The sequence below is a fragment of the Cyprinodon variegatus genome, unplaced genomic scaffold, assembly GCF_000732505.1.
Source record: "Cyprinodon variegatus isolate N-32 unplaced genomic scaffold, C_variegatus-1.0 Scaffold84, whole genome shotgun sequence".
NCBI lineage: Eukaryota > Metazoa > Chordata > Actinopteri > Cyprinodontiformes > Cyprinodontidae > Cyprinodon > Cyprinodon variegatus.
In genome coordinates this window covers 255,061-276,100 of record NW_015150537.1, presented here as the reverse complement: position 1 = coordinate 276,100, position 21,040 = coordinate 255,061, and the positions used below count along the sequence as shown (strand labels likewise).

Below are 21,040 nucleotides of genomic sequence, written 5' to 3'. Positions count from 1 at the left end.
GTCCCATAGGATCTTAGCTCGGTCATTCTCAACTACCTTAGGAGGTGTCTTCCATTTTGACCTTAAGTCGTCCAGCCCATACTCATTGCAGATGTTCCTGTACACTATGATAGCTACCTGGTTATGGCGTTCCATGTATGCACTTCCTGCCTGCATTTTACACCCTGTTGTTATGTAAAAATATGTATTGTTTCAGAGGCATCTTTGCACAGTCTGCAACGGGGGTCCTGCCTGGTGTGGTAGACCTCCGCCGCTATTGATCTTGTACAGAGTGCCTGTTCTTGTGCTGCCATGATATATATATATATATATATATATATATATATATATATATATATATATATATATATATATATATATAACCTTTTAATGAACAATTTTAGCAATTTAGAATTTGTAAGCTTTCACTATAGAAGAGAAAAATATCTTTCAGAATCCTGATGTATGTAGAATCAGTATTACAAGTTCTGTAGTTTGCAGAGTACTTCTAGTACTTGTAGGAATACTAACCTATTACGCATTAATACATTGGGTCTCTAAAAGACCCCCCTTGTGTGTCAGCTTTTAAGCTGTCCCAATCAGCTAGCCCCAGCCCCCTAAAAGCAATCTTTATAGCATTTACTCGCCTCCAGACACCTGGGAAGCTCACTTAAGGACATCAATATTCCAGGGAATCAGACACAGAGTAATGGCTGCAAAGACTATGGAGTTAGGGGAGGATATCCTTACATCTTATTTAAGGTGTTGCTGCTCAATACCGAAGAGCTCTTTAAGACAACTGTAGTGTCACTTGTTGAAATATAAAACTGAAGAGGACTACCAGCTTTTTGTGTGTGTGTATTCGGTTTTGTCATTAAAGCTCAGGAAATAGATGTAGATCTAACCTTTCCAGCAACCCACCTGACAAAGAAACAGGATAAACAGTCCTACTAGGAAAGGTAGAAGATCAAAGGTTTCTAGAGAGATTGATTTAGAGATGAGGCAGGGCCTAGCTCTAGATTAATATAATCTAACATAATGTATATGTACTGGTTAATAGTTACTGTTGATTGTTTATATTTTTCCAGTTCATGAGGACAGTTTTCTTTGTGATACATAGGGATGTAAAGATGACATAGAGGGAATTGCTGTCTAAGGTGACATAATCTAGGTTACCCAGTAAACAGGGTGATGGGCAGGTTGGAGTATTAAATCTCACAGTTCCTCACATACCAGACACCAGAACCTCTTTACAGGAGTGGATAACCCCAATGCATGTATATAGTCATCTGGTTCATTACTCGGGTATTGCAAGCAAAACCCATCTCAAAAATCCATTGGCCTGTATAGTGTACTCTATGAAGAATTTTGTATCGAATTAGTTGCTAATCAGGATTTTTAGTCATGCTAAGGGTTGAAAGATTGTAGAAAATACATTCTGATCAAGCCTAATTGATAGACCAGTTTCCAATTTCCCAGTGGGAAGTAATAAAGACTCATGTATTATGGATAAATACTACTGTCCTAATATTTTGGACAGTAGTAGATCATTTTGGTGGCATTTGTAGACAGGCTCCATTAATCTTAAATATGTATTTTATTAAAGACCTAATTTGTTGATATTCTAGAAATTAAGTTTCTTTTAATTCGCATACTGTATGCAGTTATATGCAAAAGAATCTAACTACAGCTACCAGCAGGCCATGCATCTCCGATGTCACCAGTGCTGTTAGAAGCCCATCATTGTCGCCCACTCTGCAATAAAGAGGAAAATACTTGGCTCTGCCGTGTTGGTAACGCACGGTGACCTCATACTGGCAACCTCATTGTTCTGTGCAGACAGCAGCCTCTTTCCCACTGAAAATAGAGCGTCAAACCATGTTTTTCAAACATAAGTTGACCCTCTAACAATGGTGCATGCATGGCATCTGTCCCCCCGTAGCTATGTGTCTGGTGGCACCATTAAACTGTGTTAGCGTTGATGATTTCACCAGTGCGATAGAATTTAAAAAAGTAACTAATGGAGAGCAACATGTAAGTAAGCCAGGGCGTAATAAGTGTGCTTTATTGTTTCGCACTTTTGTCACTCTGAAACCCTCCCACCAGTTCTCCTGTTTTGGCTTGTTAGATCAGAGGTGACTGGTAGGGTGTGTTGACGTCCAGCTCTGGTGTACCTACAGCATGCCGATTAGGCCGAGGCAATTTTAATGCGGGTCGCTTGCCGAGTTGTTTGACCCGGGTAGACATGCATCAGTGAGCTGTTCACAATGCCACTAAAAGAGGATTGTTCCCAGAATTGAACAGGTTTTTCGGGCAGTGGGAAAGGAGTACAAGAGAGACAGAATTGCGGTCCAACCAACTGCTGCTTAGAACCATGGCAGCAGCCTCCCCTTTCCCTATTTAACTACAAAATGCAGCTAACGTCAGCATCCATCTCACCCCTGTCTTGCTGCTCCAACTGTAGCCATTTTAGCTGCAAACGCCGCAAATTTATATTCTTTTCTTGTACAAGGTGTATATTCCCTGTACCTTTATCTGGTTGCTGTTATTTTAATTATTTAATGAAAAGATTTGGTTTTTATACAATAGAAATCTAAACTGAATGTTTCTAATGATGATGATGTGAGTAATGATAACATAATTGGATGTTTGTTATTTAGTCTTTAGTAGTAGCTATAAATGTATCATGCAGTTGTGTAGTAACAACTTAAGCCAGGTGCAGGTTGGTAAATGAAATACATATATTTACACTAATGCTAATGAATCTACTGCAACCATAATAAATGATAGAAAGAAAAAACATTTGTACATCGAAACTGATAATTATCAATTCTAATGTGAGCAAGTTCTAGTATACATACACTGACATTGGTAAAGCAACATCTAAGTAAAATAATTGTCTGTCCGATTTTAAGACATATATGCTCAATGTCAGACAACTTTAAATGTCCTTTTTCTTAAAATGTGCTTCAATTAACTCCGATTTCTACCAAAATGCTCAAACCCCTTTTCTCACCCATGTTAAATGCTTCAGATATGTAGGGGCCTATGAAGAGGATTGATTTATGTAGTGAATATTCAGATAACTTCACTGTTGCTTCCCTGGAAGGTTAGACTGTCAATTAGACAAGGGCCTCCTAGTTGCCGCTGTCATACCTTCTTACTGCACTGACAACTAAGAAAGACAAATGAACTGGGAATACAAAGCAGCTGACTTCATAATGACAGAAGAGGATTTTGACAATAGCTCAAAGAGTCAGTGATAACAGAATGAAAAAATTCTAATGATAAATAGCATGCAATCCATCAGGCCCGAGTTTTAGATAAAAGTGATGCAATGTGAAAACATTTGGAAGTAAAAGTTCAACTTGTCTACTGCAGTTTGTTAAATGGCTATATTTATATAGATAGATGAGAGTGTTTACAGAAATGTGTCTCAATTAGTAATTTCAGGCATTCCAAGTCAAACTGAACAATTTCTAGATTTACTGCACCTACTATAAACTACTGATACCTCAAAACTACTTCCCAATATTTTCTGCATCTGGCTCCACTCTGTTATCATCTCATCTAAATGTATGTTATATGTTCTATAAAGTAAAGTAAGTAAGTAAGTAAACTAGCCCCACCCGCCAGCTGCCAAAATCGTTTTTGCCTGTGAGTTTGGTCTGGCCTCGATCAATTCCCCAGGCCCTAGAACTGGCGGGCCAATCCCAACGCAGAGATGTGTTTTGAATTTTTGGATGCAAAGTGGGCGGGGTTTTGGGGGCGTGGCGACAAAGCTGCCCGACGCTGGAGAAAGCACAACAAGGAAGATGGCAACAACTATTAAACAGCAGCATGCACTGCGGCAGCAGCAGCTTTCAATGGAGCGTCCCATTGAAAGTTAAAAGTTCTCTTTTCTGTCGCTGTTGTTCAATAAAATTATGTTTTAAGATCATTTGTGGCGAGAATATTATACTTTAAAGCATTGCTATATGGTCCATTTATCGATTTAATGCGTAATTAAAAAAACAATTTCCGAAGTTGAGAGGGCCACAGCAACCAGCGGAGCTCCGAGGCTAACGGCAGCCAGGGCTAACTGCAGCCCTTCTGCAGCGGCCCTCTCTTGGCATAGTCATGTTTGAAGGACTGCTGGCTCTGATGCTGATTTTTGATTCAGCTTTAGAATCAGTTTTGGAAGTATTACACTTAGGGTTTTCGTTGAAACTTGAGCATTTAATTCATTTTTAAGGAGGACGTATTCACCGTTTTTCCAATTGCCTGTTTGTTTACACACCCCCACCAGCTTTCTGTGGCACTTACTACATCACAGTCAGTTGCGCTCATTGGTCAGAGCATTGGCCAATAGGCACAGACAGTCTGTCTCATGCATCGGGGCCAGACTAAATTAGACATTTAATCTCACATTTAGTCTGGTTTATCAGGATAGCACAGTTCTATTCCTGTGTTGATGATGTACACATTGGAACACTAGGTATAGTTCCCTCATCTACTATAAGGTTAGCTGTTGAACTAAACACTTTTTTTCTGCATATAAACCTCTCAGGTTCTGTGTTAGAACACGTCTTTATAGTAAAAAAGGTCACTAGAACCTTCTTGCTTTAAAACTATTCCTCCATTGTTACTGCCATGTTCTTGTAGAGATATACATTTTCTGATACACAGTAAATTCCAAAAGGTTACATTTAGGTCTTATCTTTCTTAGACCACTTTAACCAATCTATTTACTCTAATTTAAACTGGAAAACTGGACTTCTTATTAGTTTCTTTTTGCAGAGGCGTTCATTTTGCCACTGTTTCAATTAAATTGGTTCTCTCACCTAAACTGTAGATCTCTTAAGCTCTTCCAGTGTTATCACAGGCCTCTTGGTTATTACCCTGATATTCGTTCTCACTATGTCACCTGTAAGATTAGGTGTTACATTTGCAGTGGTTTTTCCTCTTTCCAGATTGCAAAAAAAAAAAAAAATCCAGTTTAAAAAAATAAAATAATTTAAGACCTAATGGAAATGGAACACGGTTTGGATTACATAATATATTTTTTGCAAGACACTGTCACTGTCTAGACACTGTCTAGATGAATATACACTTTCAGGGAAAGTATTTTTGAAGTATCTCATAAATATAATAATTTTCATCACATCCCTCCAATGCTCACCCTTAATATGTTTTGATTGTTTATGCCACCAGTGTCTTTATCTGCTTCACAGCTAGGGGGCAGTATAAATTCTACTACTTTTCTGGTTTTGTGTTGATCTACATAATTCCTGATGGATCCTTTCATGCTCTGCCACCTCCCCACCTCTTAGGATGCTGCTGCTGACTGTGAGTTCTCTGGAGGAGTCTCTGATGTGGCAGCCTTTGCTCTACAGCTACTGCTGGGCCCCTGGCGGGGAGGGAGCTCGGAAAGTGATGATGATGTGTTTATAGAGGGAAAGATGTTCAAACACATTTCACCTCACATGGAAGGTTGTGAAGCAGTTGACATCAAGCAGATTGGGATGGTGGGATTGAAAGCTATCAAAACATCTTTCAGGTAGCACCATTTTTTTTGTTGCATATCTCTGCTAAAATTTACATTTTACAAACCAGAGCAAAGCATAATAGTTGCTTTGAGGCTCTAACGAAACTTTGACTCTCCTTATGAAAGCGTATACTGTCCCACCATAGTGGGTGCTAGTCATCTACATAAAGACGTGTTGTAGACACGCTTCCTTCTGCTCCTTTGCACATGCCAAGGGCTTGATTAAACCTACAAAGAAACACATCACATATTTTTTTGATGAGAAGATTTAAATGGGTATAAGGTGCCTTATGCTACAACAGATAAAAGGAAATAATGTAGAATGTGGTGGTTGTCAGGGTGAAAAAGTAAACACCATTTACATGGAAATGGGGCAAGCATGATGCAGAAGTTTCTTATGAATAGCGCAGTAAAAAACAACTTTCACCCAATTTAAAGAGAACTCTATTTTTAATGCGGATTTTCCTCATCCATCATTAAAATTTGATGCTGCCCTCTCTGTGTAATGCACTACATAACCAGCATATTCTATGCAAACCCTGAGTAGTTTTACTGAATCGGTCCAAACAAACATAAAGAGATAACAAATACCACTGTAAGAGGTTCACCAACTGCTTTCAAACGTTTCAGATTTAGAATCTTTGCACGTTTTTTTTTTTTTTGTGACAAAAACAAATACTGTTTATAAATATGAAAGGAAAAGAATAGATAGTATTGAATCATACAGAAAATATTTATTACACTCCATAAGTTTTTTGAGCTCATTTAATGGATTATATTTTGCATACAAAAGTAGTGTAAACATCATTGTTGTCAACTGAAAGGGACAGAATCAATTTGGTTTTACCTGTAAAAAACAATACATATGCTATTCTATTCCATCATTTAACTTCTAATTTTAACCCTCAGCAGCTCCCTTAGAAAGGAAAAACATGACTTTATCACTGAACCACTTCAGGATTGGGCAGAACATTTTCTAATCAGTTTTTGTCACTTTTTTTCTTACAGTACATTCTTTGCCCACCTCCTTGTATTTTCTATCAACTCTTTAGAATAATCACATCAGATATCTTTATTTGAGGAAGTAATCTTTTTTTGTTGTTGTTTGCTTTTTAACAACCTTACAGCTCTTCTGTACTGTAGAAACATAACAATTAAGCTAGCTTAATATTTCAATGCATCAGATTTATGTGTAAGATGAAACAGAGCTGAACTGGCATACCTACAAGGACATTTAAAAGTCCTTGTAGGTATGACTGATGATTCAGTATATTCTGGTGGACTATAATTTGGAGGTTTAATCTGACTTTAGAAGTCACTGAGTAACTATTAACCGGCATTTGAATTGAATTGAAAAAGCTTCCTGGATGGGAAGCAAAACATCTTCAAATTTGTAAAAGAAAGTCCAGTGCTTTGTTTTTTAACTTATTTGGAATGACTATAACCTGGATGACTGAGAATCTTAACCAGCATATTAAACTGTAGAAAACCTAAATTATACAGAGTAAAAACCAAAAAAATTAAACACTGTTTAAACACATTCCTTGAAAACACAGTTGCATGTTCAGATGCTGGATTAATTGGCACACAATAGTACAGCTTATGGTTTTTAAAAATAAAAATAAATAAATGGATAAAAAAAATAAATAACTAAGATGATTCAGTTAAAAAAAACATGAGTTAATAAAATTAGAAATGGTGAAATGACACACAAAAATAGATAAAACAAAAAAAAACTGTTTTTCATGTATGTTTTTGTCACTCCATTTGAAGTAATAAAGTGCCTATGTAAATTAATTAGTGTGTTTTTCAACTTAAGAAGCTTAAGAAATAAATGCAATTGCACAACCTCTAAATATGTTGCTTAACATAAGTTTTCTTAATGGCAAGAATTGTGCGTTTTACACAACTTGTAATGTTCCTCTGTGGAATCATAATAATGTCAGACTAAGCATACTCATTGAAGGTCACCGTTTCATGACATAACTAATAAATGCAATAAGGAAAAGTCAACATTGTGTCAGGACTGAGAGGGTTTTATTAGATTCCAGTAAATTCCAGGCCACATTTTCATTGGCAAGTAAAGCAGAACATTTTCACTGTTCTATTATTGAACTGCAAAAAATGCTGTAATACTCTTTCAGGGAAATATGTATAAAATTAAATTGTAACTCTGAAATAATTGGCAACAAAATGTCTTATTGCTTTCTATTCTGTAGTGGCAGATCAGCTCCTCCAACCAGGCCACTGCAAAGTGGGACTACTTAATGGTCACAGCAGAGAACATGTACCTGACAGGATGCTTTGATATTTATAACCACAGTCTGAAGAAAATAGGACAGCATAAGGAGGTTTAAATATGTGGTTTTAAAATGCTCAGGTTGCCTCAACCTTATGATGTATATGATTTTTATTTTATAAGTGAGACTGTTTATAGATAAACAGATAGCTTCTTCCATAGAGTGTACAACTGTAACACTATTATATTGTGTTACTTAAAACAGTGAATTCAAGCATTTCCAAAATTATTACAGAGCACTATATTCTACTGTACTGCAAAACATATGATACACTCCAATTTTTTCCCAGTTTGTACACTTGTTGATCTCAAACTCCAATGTTTTATTAAGTAGTTTGCCACAAGTCATGTAGACAAGATTAGCCCAGATAAGACTATGTGGCTTGTATACATAACTTTACATACCGTCTACATGGTAGAACATGTACTGCAAGCAAGGACAGGAAAGCTGCTCAGAGTTTATTGGTAGATGGATGGAGCTAAATCCAGGATTTTCCTGGGGAAAAAAAAATTGGAAAGGAGAAAAGACCTGAGACTGGGGTAGAGGCTTACCTTCTTGCAGGACATCCACTCTGAACATACAACCAGTCTAAATAACAATATTTAGGTATAAGTGCATTCATTTTAGTCTCTGAATATATAAAGATATATTTACTTCATGGCTTTATAGAAAAAAAAAATTTACTATTTGGTGAACAGAGCTTCATATTTAAACTACAACAGTATCTTTTGTTTTACAGGGAATGATCTAACAAACATCTTATATCTTTTCAACAGCTAAGATTAGTTTAGATTGGCAAAGATTATAAAATGAAGTGCACTACTGAAGTCAACATAGGCCTTAAAATAGCAACAGAATAGTAGCATATCACAGCCTCATTACCTGCATATCACATTGCATTACTGTGCAGAGTTAACAAAAACATTTCAATGAAAATTCAGAAAAATGTTTATTCATCTTCCTCACATACCATCATATCAACAAAAGTAACACTCACAAAGAACAGTACGTTCTGGTGGCCTAGTTTAAAAAGCCACCCACGCATTAAGCAGATATCTGTGCACCCGCAGGTGTGTTAAGTTTATACTTCTACTGAGAATTGTACATACTGCATAGGCACAATATGCTCTTTCCTTTGTTTCAGAGTTTTTGTGAGCAAACTAATGTCTCCTTTCAAAACAGGTATAGATAAACAAGAAAGGAATTAGAAAAAAGTTTGATATTGGTGGATTAATTTTTGCTAAAATCCATCTTTTTTTACATCACGCATGCTTTGCCTTTAATACAGCCAAAACATCATGAAGTTTTCTAATGAAACACCTGCCTAATCCACACATGAAAACAGATTTATTTATAATAAATACTTTTTTTATAATTTAAAATAAACAAAAATGGTTCACTTACGACCCAAACAGGAGCGCGAAGAGCATTTCTGCTTTGAAGGAAAATGGATGGAGGGCTCTGCATGCAGATACTCTGAAAGGCAAGCAGCATACAGTAGAAATTACAGCTATGTTACTTCATGAGGCAAGCATAAAAAGAAATATTTTAAGTTTACCTTTAATAAACAATCAAAAAGCTAATTTGTTTAGAGTTAAAATTAAGATATTCACAACAACCTAACCTTAGAAGACATTGTCTGGAGCACTAATTAACTATTAAAAGCACTGTGTCTCGTTAATGTATAACACCTAGTTTATGTACTTTTTGTGGGATCTTTTAGCTTTTCTTACTGCTAAGAAAGTACTGATCAGCCTATTTAACCCTTTAACTGCACGTTCAACCAAATGCTTTACAATTTGCTCAGCAAACTGCAGGTTTTATTTAATATTTGTTGCACCATAGTGGACAGATCAACCTCTGGTGAGTTTTTTCCAAAAAAAAAAAAAAAATTATGTACCTTACGTTAGAACTACAGCAGGTTCTAACCATAGGATTGAATCATATTAAATCCTTGGTTTGTAGAAGTAAATACACTTAAGATTTTCACAGAGTTGCATCAGAATAATAAAATATGTAGTTTTACCAGGATCAGGCAAAAACTAAGTTAACTGCAATATGATCTTTAGCTCAAAAATGTTTGCATATTCATAATCGACTTCACATTAAAATCATACCTTGTATATATTTTACACTTACAAAAGCAGCAGCTTGAAAGCACCTTTACAATAAAGTGTGTCAAGTCACCCTAATTTCGGCTTTTGTACCTTTTTTAATTATTAGTCCCTTCTGTCTCATTTCATCTAATTAATTTATTAGTTTGAAGCATATCTCTGAATTTATTTAATCACAATATATTTTTCAGTCAAGATGCATTGACATTTCAAATTTTTCAGATGAGTTTTGTATTTTTGCAATACACTCACTTAGATACAGACCTCAGTAAATGGCTCCTCCTTAGTCAAAAATGTGACAATAGCAGTTCCAGCAAGCACAGTGGAAAGCACTAAACGTTATAAAACTGCTGACCACAGACGGATGTCTTGTTTTCATGCAATGGCACACTACAGTTATGTAAATTATTACTAAAGTAGTATAGCATTGTTGAAAAAACTGCTCTCTGCTGTAAAGACAATTTTTTACTCCACCATTTCTTTGTGATCCTCTAAAAAAGTTGATTGGAAATAAATTAGATTTTTGATGGTAAGATATTTAATCTATCTAACCTTTAAATAACAGAAGTATGCTTGCCAAAATCTACTTAATACAGGTCTTCTAAACTGAAACATGTCTTGTTGAGGTCCACATGTACTGTAGCAAGGACATACTGGATTCCCCTCATGCCCTGACAATCCTGCACAAATCTGTCACAATGGGATTGGCAGCATGTCAGGGTGGAGCTTAGGGTTTGTTTATGCCTGATGCATGGTGATCTGCTCGGAAAATGAACCACCCGTTACAACGTCTGCAGTTTTTTATCCTCTCTGAAGCTTTTCCCTCATACTGACTGGCTTCAGAAGGGTATCTACAGCACAAACAGCAAGCTTCTAGTACCACAGTACAGGCGAGTATCTACAGCACAAACAGCAAGCTTCTAAAACCACAGTACAGGAGGAAGTAGAACAAATAGACAATTTACTTTATCAAAACCTCTTTGTGGTGTCCAAAACTTTTTCACAATGTTTTGATAGTGGTGGTATTTATGAGCTGAATCATAGATTGTCTCTAGATTTTTACATTTGCAAACCTTCAATAGTAGGAGATGTTTCACACTTGCAGTGTTTTTCTGTGTAGATCCTTCCATATAGTTAGATCTGGGGGTCCTGAAATTCTGTTAAATGGATGCTGCAGGGAGGAGTGTGAAAACTAAAAATTGTGTAATTTCCCTTGTGGACTTTTCAGGCATAAATCAAGCTTTAGGGGAGTTATGGCATCAGCATTGTAACCAGAATGTATAGGCACTGGTGAGGCATCAGATATTCTAGAACTTGAGGAAGGACTGATAACACTGGAATCCTGCTAATCAGCATCTTTTTTTCTCTTAACATTACCAAACAATGCTCTCTTTGTGCAGATAAAGTTATACATATAGGTACAGGAATGAGCTACAGAATCTGCTGGAGTAACAGAAACTGTGAAAGAGAGATCATGCAGGGTCGACTGTACTGGTTGCTGGGAGACTGAAGGAGGTTGTGGGTCTTTCAGGTCGCAGATTGTATAGTGTGTACCTGTCAGGCTTTCAGTGAAAATCCTTGGATTCTATTTTTTTTCCATCAGGGACAAGGAGAAGGAGGAGGAGATGAAGAGGGAGGAATTACAAGCTATGGTTCATTGGAGATACATATTCATCAAGATTCTAGCTGATCTGCCTGACTAACAACTTATTTGTACAGTATAATATGACAGCATAACTTCATCAGTGTGTAAAAAAATACATCATAATGTTTTAGAAGCCATTTTGGAAAATTTCACAATGATTACTGTTAATACTTAAATACAATATGGGTTTAATGTTTAAGATCTCTTGATTACTCCTGAGGGTAGTCATAGAGGGCGGCATCAAGGTTCAATTAGTTTTCCCTGAAAGCAGCATACAAGATTGCATTCTAAGCAGTGTACAGCTTTCTGATAGAATAGCCCTTCATCTGTGTGCTCATCATCCTGCTGATATACTCATAATAAATAAAACCAAGACAAACCTTCAGCAAACAGAGGTTCTGCTCATTATGTGAAGGTGGAAACAATAACCTATTGCAAATGTGGCAATAGAGTCATATCAGTGTGGCTGGACTTGACAATAAACATTCTGCTCATATAAGATATAGGGTAGCATCACATGTAACTTCGGTCATGGACATCTTAGTTGGATTAAAATCCAAGGTTAAGGAGCCTAATTCTTTTTTTTTTTTTTTTTTATAAATTACCTGCTAGGTTGCCAGTCTACAGATGTTTTGTCAGTGCCATGAGCCTTGATTTAAATGGATAAATACATTATGTTAACAAAAGGGAATAGACCTTGATCAATATTTTTAACTCAATGCACTTTCCCACAACACTTTAAGCCATTTTAGATGACCTCCTGTGCCAGTAGTTCCAGCCTTGGCAAATCTCTCAAATTAATCAGGGAAAAAATACTAAACAATTAAAAAAAAGATCCTTCAGTGACTACAGCTATAATGTATTCCTATTAGTATGAGACTGGAAAAGTCAAATAGCCCCATTGTTTTCTTTGAGTTACAGACTTAATCACATCATCCGAATCATTCGTGGTCTAAACTCTAACTGTGATTTTTGGCTATTTTAATGAAATCTTTTTAAACCATCCAGGTGAAACCGGTTTTGGCAGCACTTTCTGGATTCATTAGCGTATTAAGCCTCTTTTTCATAAAATGAGGTGGACTGCACTGTCCTAAGGGGGATTTGCATGGAGTAAGAGTGAGAGGACAAGGAGAGACAGAAGGGGAAGGGAGAACCAAAGTACCATTGGGATGAAATTTTGAGTTTGCCAAGGTCAGCATAACTCTCACTATGAAATGAAACTCTGCCAAACACACACAGACCAGCAGGAAAACACACTCATACAAGAAGCATCTCACTGCCCATATTAGCTCTGCCCTGGGCACAACCTGCTGAGAATTGCTAAATTACCACAGGGCTCACACTTGGCTATATGGGCATGTACTCCCCCACATAGAAACACACAGACTGCTTGCTTTATCTTTTGTGTCAATAAATTAGTCTCTGCTCGTCTGGGGTTCTTCACCTTAAACCTTTGTCTTTTCTGCACTCAGGTGAGTGCCAGCTGTTGTGAGTCTTGACAGCTGGAATTTGTGGACCGTCTGCCAATGTACTCTTAATGACTTTTACCTTGTTGATTAACTACATTCTAAATAATCTCCAAACTTCATTACCATCCATCCATCCATCCATCCATCCATCCATCCATCCATCCATCCATCCATCCATCCATCCATCCATCCATCCATCCATCCATCCATCTTCAGTTTCCCTAGGGCAGAAAGAAATTAATGCCCCATATAATTTGCATGCTTATAAACATCTTAATTTTTTACCACTCATATTTGCAAGTAAGGCCAAGCCACTTCATTGATTGCATCTAACATTGGCAAAGAAAGAGAATGAAATAACTTCCCCCACACATGTCAAACACATCTGTATTCACTTTGCTTGACGTGCATCAAGAGCATTTTTCAAACTCTAGACGAGCATCTGACTTCAAATTGTACAAGGGTAAAAGTTGAGGCCCTGGATGGCTTATCAACATGCAAACATGGTAGGTCTGAAAGTAACTTTAAAGCATATGAAAGGAGATATTTATCATAGTACTTCCATGCATGTCACTGATCACCGGTGACCACATGTTCAAAATCTATCCAAAACAATTTACCCAAGACTAACAGTTCTGACTCTCACTCACACACCTTTCCACACACTTCTATTCCAGGACTAGCATCAATCGTTTTATATCATAAAATATGCAGCTCTTCTTAGAAAGTCTTGCTGATATGTCAAAACTGTGAATGGTTTTTAAAATTCAGGTTTTGCTTGTTCTTATTAATACATCCAGACTTTCCTACCATGCCATTTGGATCGTAGAGGGAGTTTTATGAGTCATCTAATACTTTCTATTTTTTTGAGGCGAAAATCTATGACAACTGTTACTTTTGTACGGTTGTTCTAAACCATTAAACGGTCATATCTTTTTTACCACAATGTGTTTAATATCCATTATTGCTGTAAAGCACAAAGTAAATGCCTTGACAGTACTATAAAAGGTTGTTTAATGTTTTAGTATAGTCCTTTTAGCACATAAAATAATCATGATTTCATACTCTTTTAAAATTTCAACAAGGAAAAACCAAAACAATGTTCTAGGTTGCATGTCAAAGCTGTTATCAGTCTCAAAACAACCATGCTTATTCATTATAAAGGAGTCAGTTGTGATAGGAACCATCCCAGCATAACAAAGATATTTAATTCATTTTCTAACCCTTTGAGGACAAAACTTACCACGGAAAGTGTTTTATTTGGTTGTGATTTTACATGCATTTAGATTTTTCTTTCTGTACATTTTTGTCCCTTTTTCACCTAATTCTATCCAAGGCATCAACAAATCTATGATGAAACGTATGCTTGTAATTATGCATTTCTGTCTTATGTTTATCCCCCTAATTTCTCGGGGGTTTTCTGAAGGCAATAGGTGATAAATAATTGATGGGGTCTGAAAGTTTTTCTCTGAAATGACTCCGTGCAACTCCTATTGGAAAGAAAAAAAAAAATGTAAAGACTATAAAAGCTTTGAAACAAGTGGAAGTCAGCAAGCTTCGCTTAAAATTACAACTGTGTTCCGTCATGCCAAGCATTTGGAGCTGAAACAATGGAATACGGTTTTCATTACAATGTCAAGGCCTTGAAGGCAGAAACATCAAAGAACCAATTTGACTCGGCTTTAAGTTTACCAAGAGAGTGATGCAGATAAGAGCAGTTTCAAAGAGAACATGAGCATGGAACAAGGGGCTGAATTAATCGCATAATACAATATGCACCTCAAAGTAAAATATAATTTATATAACTCATGCATTGTTGCCCTACCCAAATTTGTCACCCTCCTTTTAAATGCTTTGTCTTTACAGAAACCTCTTCAAGGAACAAAGGAGCAAAATAATACATGCAAGTAACTTTGTTAATCGTGCAAATAGGCAGTTTGGTGAACTGAATTGTTTTCGGAACAAAACGAAAACACCATAATGATAATAATAATAAAATAATTTTTAGGAACATTAATTTATAAACTTGAAAGTAAAAGAAGTTTTTGCGGTTTAATCTTTTTGATTTGTACATTTACTTATAGTAACGAGGTCAACCCATTTTACTGTAATATTACACTGTAATGTGTACAACAGAAATTAGTAGAACAAATGTGTCTCAATCTGTTTTTTCAAGTCTTTGAAAGAGCTGCATGACAGATCATTCAACCTTATTAGTCACGTTATTATCAGAAAATGTGTCCTTTGCATTGTTACTGAACACTGTTATGTAAAGCCATTAGAGAATGATTTCAAATAAAAACTGTCTCATGGAGTGATAATTGTACAAAATGTAAATATCTATTTTTTCTTTTCCTTTTGTCAGGTAACTATTTCCGGTTGGGAACAATCCTGACTTTCATTTTTCTTCTGCTCTTAGTTAAACAAAACAAACTAAATATGATTTTGAAAAAATAAAAACAAGTTAGTTATTGCTGGGTAGAAAGGTTTTGGCATCTAGATTTTCGTCCAATTATTGAGCCTCATATTTGAAAACATGAACAAGAATGCAGTACATGTAGATTTGGACAAGTTAACTCTTCTCAATATTAGGTTAAGCATCATTAGTTATTAATGATTTTGACCAGAAAAATATCAGTGATTTGTGATTGAAATGCATCCCATTAAATTACCGGTATTTCCCATTAAAGTCACTTTGTCAGGGTTGTTTTCAACCTTAACTTTTGAACCTAAAGAATTTTCAGTTCACATTAGAAATAAACAATTTAACAGTTTTTTGGAAGATGCCAATTTCTGTTTTTCTTATAGACTTGACACATTGATTACTAGAAGTGTAAATAATAATCATTTTGTATCGATGCACCGATCCAACAGCCGACGATCCGATGCATAGACACGTCCGAAAGAGTATCGATTTGTGTTTTTTCTTCCGGTCTATTTTTATCCATTGGCTCCTGGGCATTATACCTCAACGTGACCCTGACAGACAAGCAGAGAAAGATGGATTGATTATAAACACTAAGTGCACTAGCTGCACTAACTGCAGAGCAGGTCACTTAAACAAAATTGAAGAAGTATTCTAAAATAATTAAATCAGATAAATCACCTAGTACACCTGAATTTACCCATCGTCGGACACTGTACTTCTAATTTATTGTATCCAAAAATCTCTTTTGACTGCCAGAGTAAAACTTGAAAGACCACCTCCAGTAACATAACCCTCATCCTCCTGCATGTTATCAAAATCTTCTCCTGGGGACAAAAAGATAAGTGTCTACCTGCAGACAATGTAAACCTTACTGCAACTAGGTTGCTCTTGGATTAATTCATTAATTAATTTTTACAAATAATATTATAATTTTCTGCCAAAAGATGCAAGGCACATATTACATTTTCTTATCAACACTCAATGACACAAGTGTGCAGAATCTTAAAACTTGCTATTTTAGACAGAGTTCCAGAGGCTACAAACTCCTAATCATTATCTATATAAATGACAAAATCCATTGTCTGAATCATACATTCTGCAACTATAGATGCAAGATATCTATAGTTCACATTTGTGTTATATGTCTTAAACACTGCTTCTAATAATAGCTTAGGTTTTTGTGGTGATCTAGCTATAATTACAATACAACTACAATATGCAAAATAAAATGCTCCATGGAAAAATTCTTGCAATGTTTATCCATTAAGTAAACTTTAAAATCCTACTAGAACCACAAAGATACGTGTACGCTGCTTATTTCCAGTTTGTTGACAGACTGTGCCCTTGCTATTTGGACACATGCAGTAGTTCTTATGTGCATGCTTTTAATGCTTCCTGTTTATGTAATTGAATGAATAAAACATATCATCAGCAAGGGTCCCTTCCTGTAAACTGTGAGTTTGGATCTCTCTTTCCTGCTGGAAGTACTCTAATTTATAATTTAAATGTCAATGCTACATATAAAATGCAAAATATTAACACACTTTTATAGCCTGCAGAAATGCAAAATGCGGTTCAGTTAAATCCATTTTGCCCTGTTGGGAAAGCCTTTTGTTTCTATTGAAATCAATGGAATAGTCAGTGTTTGTATTTTTAAAAGGGTCATTTAATGAAATGTAATACAGAATATACTCTTACTGAGCTGTCTTATCAAATTAAAAGCATTTTCTAACTAATGTTACAATATTATATACTTGAAAATCATTACTTTCATATACTGTATGAGACTAACCTAGAGGGTCAGCCGATAATTTCTTGCAAAGCAAGCACAAAAACAGGACAGTATGTTGCATCCATTTATGCAAAGGCTCTTTCAAGCATTTTGCCTTTTTTTTCCTTCTTACCTTTATATGAGGAGCCTTATCTCCCAACTGCAGTGCTGTGGTATTTTTGTTCTCTTATTGTTGTACAACTATTCATACCCAATCTGTCTCTGTTCCGTATAACAAATCAGTGTTTGGCTCTTTTTGTCTCCAGGACAAACCAACTGTCTCTTTCCCATTCAGGCTCTCAACCTCCTTGCCATATTGTCCTCAGTTTCTCATTGTCTTTGTCACCGTCTGCCTCTTGTTATTTATGGAGTCCCAAAGCAAGTCCAGATCTACATTATGCCCGCAGCAAAGCTTCCCACGAGGTTTTGGAAGGGTCTTGTCAGAGACCTAAGGTCCTGTGCTTTCTATATTCCACCACCCCTCACAGTATAATGTATATATCCTCAACCTGTTAAACATTTAAATGTCAAAATTGTTATAGAACTATTATAGTTTGGCTCTTGCTTAACAAGTGTAGATATTTTGTTTATAGGGGAAATGACCTGTATCTGGTTATTAAATAATTGGAGTGACCGACCCCTAACAGCGTAAAGGATTTGTTGAACTGGTTCATTTCAAATATTTAATAAAAATGTAACTCATGTTACTATGGTGCATATATTCATTCCACAAAGAGATCCTTCCCTGAATCTCAATGTTGGCCTCCATTGCACCAAAACAGAAAGTCTTATTTAGAATCAGAATCAGAATCAAGTTTATTGCCAAGTAGGTTTGCACTTACAAGGAATTTGACTTGGTGTTGTTGGTGCAGACAAAAAACAAAACAAAACAAAATAACAAAATAAGATAGAAAATATATATATATATATATATACAGAAGCTATATACAAACAGTAGACTCTGCGTTAATGTAACGCAGAAATCCTGAATGGGGGACAGAAACATTGTCCAGTGTCACGGGCGGGTCTTATTACCTTTTCCTGCTCAAGCTCTGTTTGCTAAATGTAAAACTGTGTAGTTTTTGCCAACGTGATAAGTGGTGTGCACAGTCAAAAAAAAAAATTCTATTTGAATTTTGAATGACTGTGTTTGAAAACAGGATATTTTCCTGATTAATATTATGCTTGTGCATGAGAATTATGTATTGTTTAAAAAAGTGTTCTTTATACTGTAACTGGAGGAAAGAAGAGGAGTTTTGTCCAGCATAAATGGTTGAAAGGGAAAGGGTCGGTGCATGAGCAACATGATGTGGTTGTTGTGCCCTCAGTACCAGCTTTGTGTGTAAACAATAAAAATTTATATATATATATATATATATATATATATATATATATATATATATATATATATATATATATATATATATATATATACACAGCATCATCCCTTGTTTATGCCCCTGCTAACTGTCTTTGAACTGAACTTGATAGTATAAGATAGATTTTTGCTGCTTTGGTTCAGGAAAAAAATATTACTTGAAATTATTTGACAAACAAAAAAAGGGTGTGATTTTATAACAAGTTATTTCTCCAAAGAGGTGGGTAGATTACGGTCTGTTTATTAACCTTTTTGGGTTAATGTAACATGGTGAGATAACAAGAAGCTGTGTTTAGCATGCTTTCATCAGTATTTGATCAGGAAAGAGAGATGTTTGGCAAGATATTAATATATTGATTATTGCCATTTTCCTTTTATACACTTAAAAACAGATGGGTCAGAGTCAGCAGTAGCCATGACCCCCTTATACCATATTAACTCTGCAATGATGCTGGTACCTCTATCATCTTTGCTTAGTGTTTCATTATTTCTTTGCAGAAAAATTATATATTTAGATAAGTAGTATTTTGCAAAAAATAGACATTTGTCTGGACAGCTGGAAACGTGGAGCCTGCTGAATGTTGCAAGTTCCTGATTATATCAAGATAATCCAGTTTGATACTTTTCTGAGATTATACTGTATATGTTTTTCTTAGTATTGTGATTATGAGCACTACATTAATGACGCTTCAGAAGTGTTCTGGACTCAAAGGAAGGTTTCAAATTTTTTTTTTGCTCTTTTAATATCTTAGCAGATTAGTGAAAATAGAGTCCCTGCTGTGTGTCAACAACTTATCTTATGGTATAGGAAGATCACACAACAGAGTTTAAAAATAAAATAAAGGACACCAGAAGACATATACTGTATGCTGCGTCTTTTCCTCCAAAACTTTTTCCTCTTGATCTGTGTATTGCAAATTACAAAATGTAACTCTAAGGCATTTTTTAAGAATTCTGCATTAATTTGTGGATATTTTTTTACAATGCCTGTGAACTGTGGGACGATAGCTTTCAGCAAACTAAAATGATAAAAAGTAACAAAAAAATAAAATTCTAGTGTCTTTTGAGACATGAAGTTTTACAATAAAAAGAATTCATGGATTAAAATTTGGCCTTTAGCATTTTTGTCATGTCTGGTTTTAATGGAAGACGGCTTCTAATTCATGGCGATCAACATTTCTGGCGGCCTCCCTGCTAGGCACTGACAGCTTTCTTGACTTTATTTCTTTGGTTCCCTCTGTGTCTGTGGGCTATCCTTTATCGTTAAAATATATCTCTCTGCATGCCACTACTGATTTCCTGCTGCTACTTCAGTCCTTGGCCACTGCACAACATGATTGGAGCTTCAGTTCAACGTGGTATGGAGGAAATCTGCTTTGTTTTTCTGAGGTGTTCAGGAACTCCTGCTCACTTTAATCATTCCTTTCGGTACTGGTGTTGCTTATGTTCCTATTGACTATACCTCCAAGATTCTCTGTGGATTTAGGTCAGGCATGCATACTGTTCGGCAGTCAAACACGGGGTTACCATGGAGATTAAACCATTTACTGGCACTTTTGGTAATGTTAACAACTACCAAATCCAGCTGGAAGATAAAAAAATAGCATTTCCATAAAGCCCATAGGCTGAGAGAATTAGAGGTGATCAAAAATATTCTGGTAGGCAACTGCTCTGAATTATAAAACAGTGAACCTGGAGAAGAAAATTACATCATCAAACAGCTTTCAGCACCAGCAGTGATCCCATGATTTAGTTTCAAAAGTATAGCAACATTTCATACTTTGTGTTTGTCTTGTGCAATATTCTGTTATTCTGATGTGATTTTCGGATTAGTTTAGATTTATAATAAAAATGAACAACATCAATTTTTTTTTTTTAAATTAAACATAATGTAATTTTGTGTAATAAATCTATATAATAAAGTTTTAATTTTATGATTATATGAAAATAAATGTCTTTTTTTGGTTGAATTAATTTTTGCAGATGATTCTCTATGTATTTACTGTCCCACTAGAGTTACTGATGCAATGATATTAAAGTAAGCAGCTTTAGAATCTTAACTATCTTGTGATTATATCCAAAACAAAACTGACAAAATGAAATTAATTAAAAAGAAAAATCTTTAGGTTCTTGAATCAAATCATAATGCAAACTTGTTTTAGGTTAAACAATTTGAAACATATTTCAAATAGTTTAATTAAACCTAAATTTAAAGTGCAGAAATAATCTTTTCCAACTAAAACAATTGTAATTTCTTCTGTTTCTTATTTCTTAATTTTCAGTAATTATATATATTAAAGCCTCAGGCATGGAACATTTTAAGTTATTAATCATGCTTATTTTGTGAATTAAGTGTATTATACTGGACATCGTGAGTAAATGAGGGTTTTGGGAAGGAAGGAAGGAAGGAAGGAAGGAAGGAAGGAAGG

General features: G+C 35.5%; 1 protein-coding gene across 2 annotated transcripts in view; it reads right to left on the bottom strand.

The window, feature by feature from the left end:
- Nucleotides 1-21,040, bottom strand: part of LOC107083813 (leucine-rich repeat and immunoglobulin-like domain-containing nogo receptor-interacting protein 2) — a 237,929-nt gene that overhangs the window by 188,067 nt on the left and 28,822 nt on the right. The window contains exons 2-3 of one of the 2 annotated variants that reach the window (XM_015373299.1): nt 9,211-9,282; nt 8,211-8,301 (exon numbers count right to left, since the gene is read on the bottom strand). The gene's annotated coding sequence lies outside the window, so the exon portion shown is untranslated. The remainder of the gene's footprint in view (nt 1-8,210; nt 8,302-9,210; nt 9,283-21,040) is intronic. The other variant, XM_015373298.1, reaches the window with a different exon arrangement.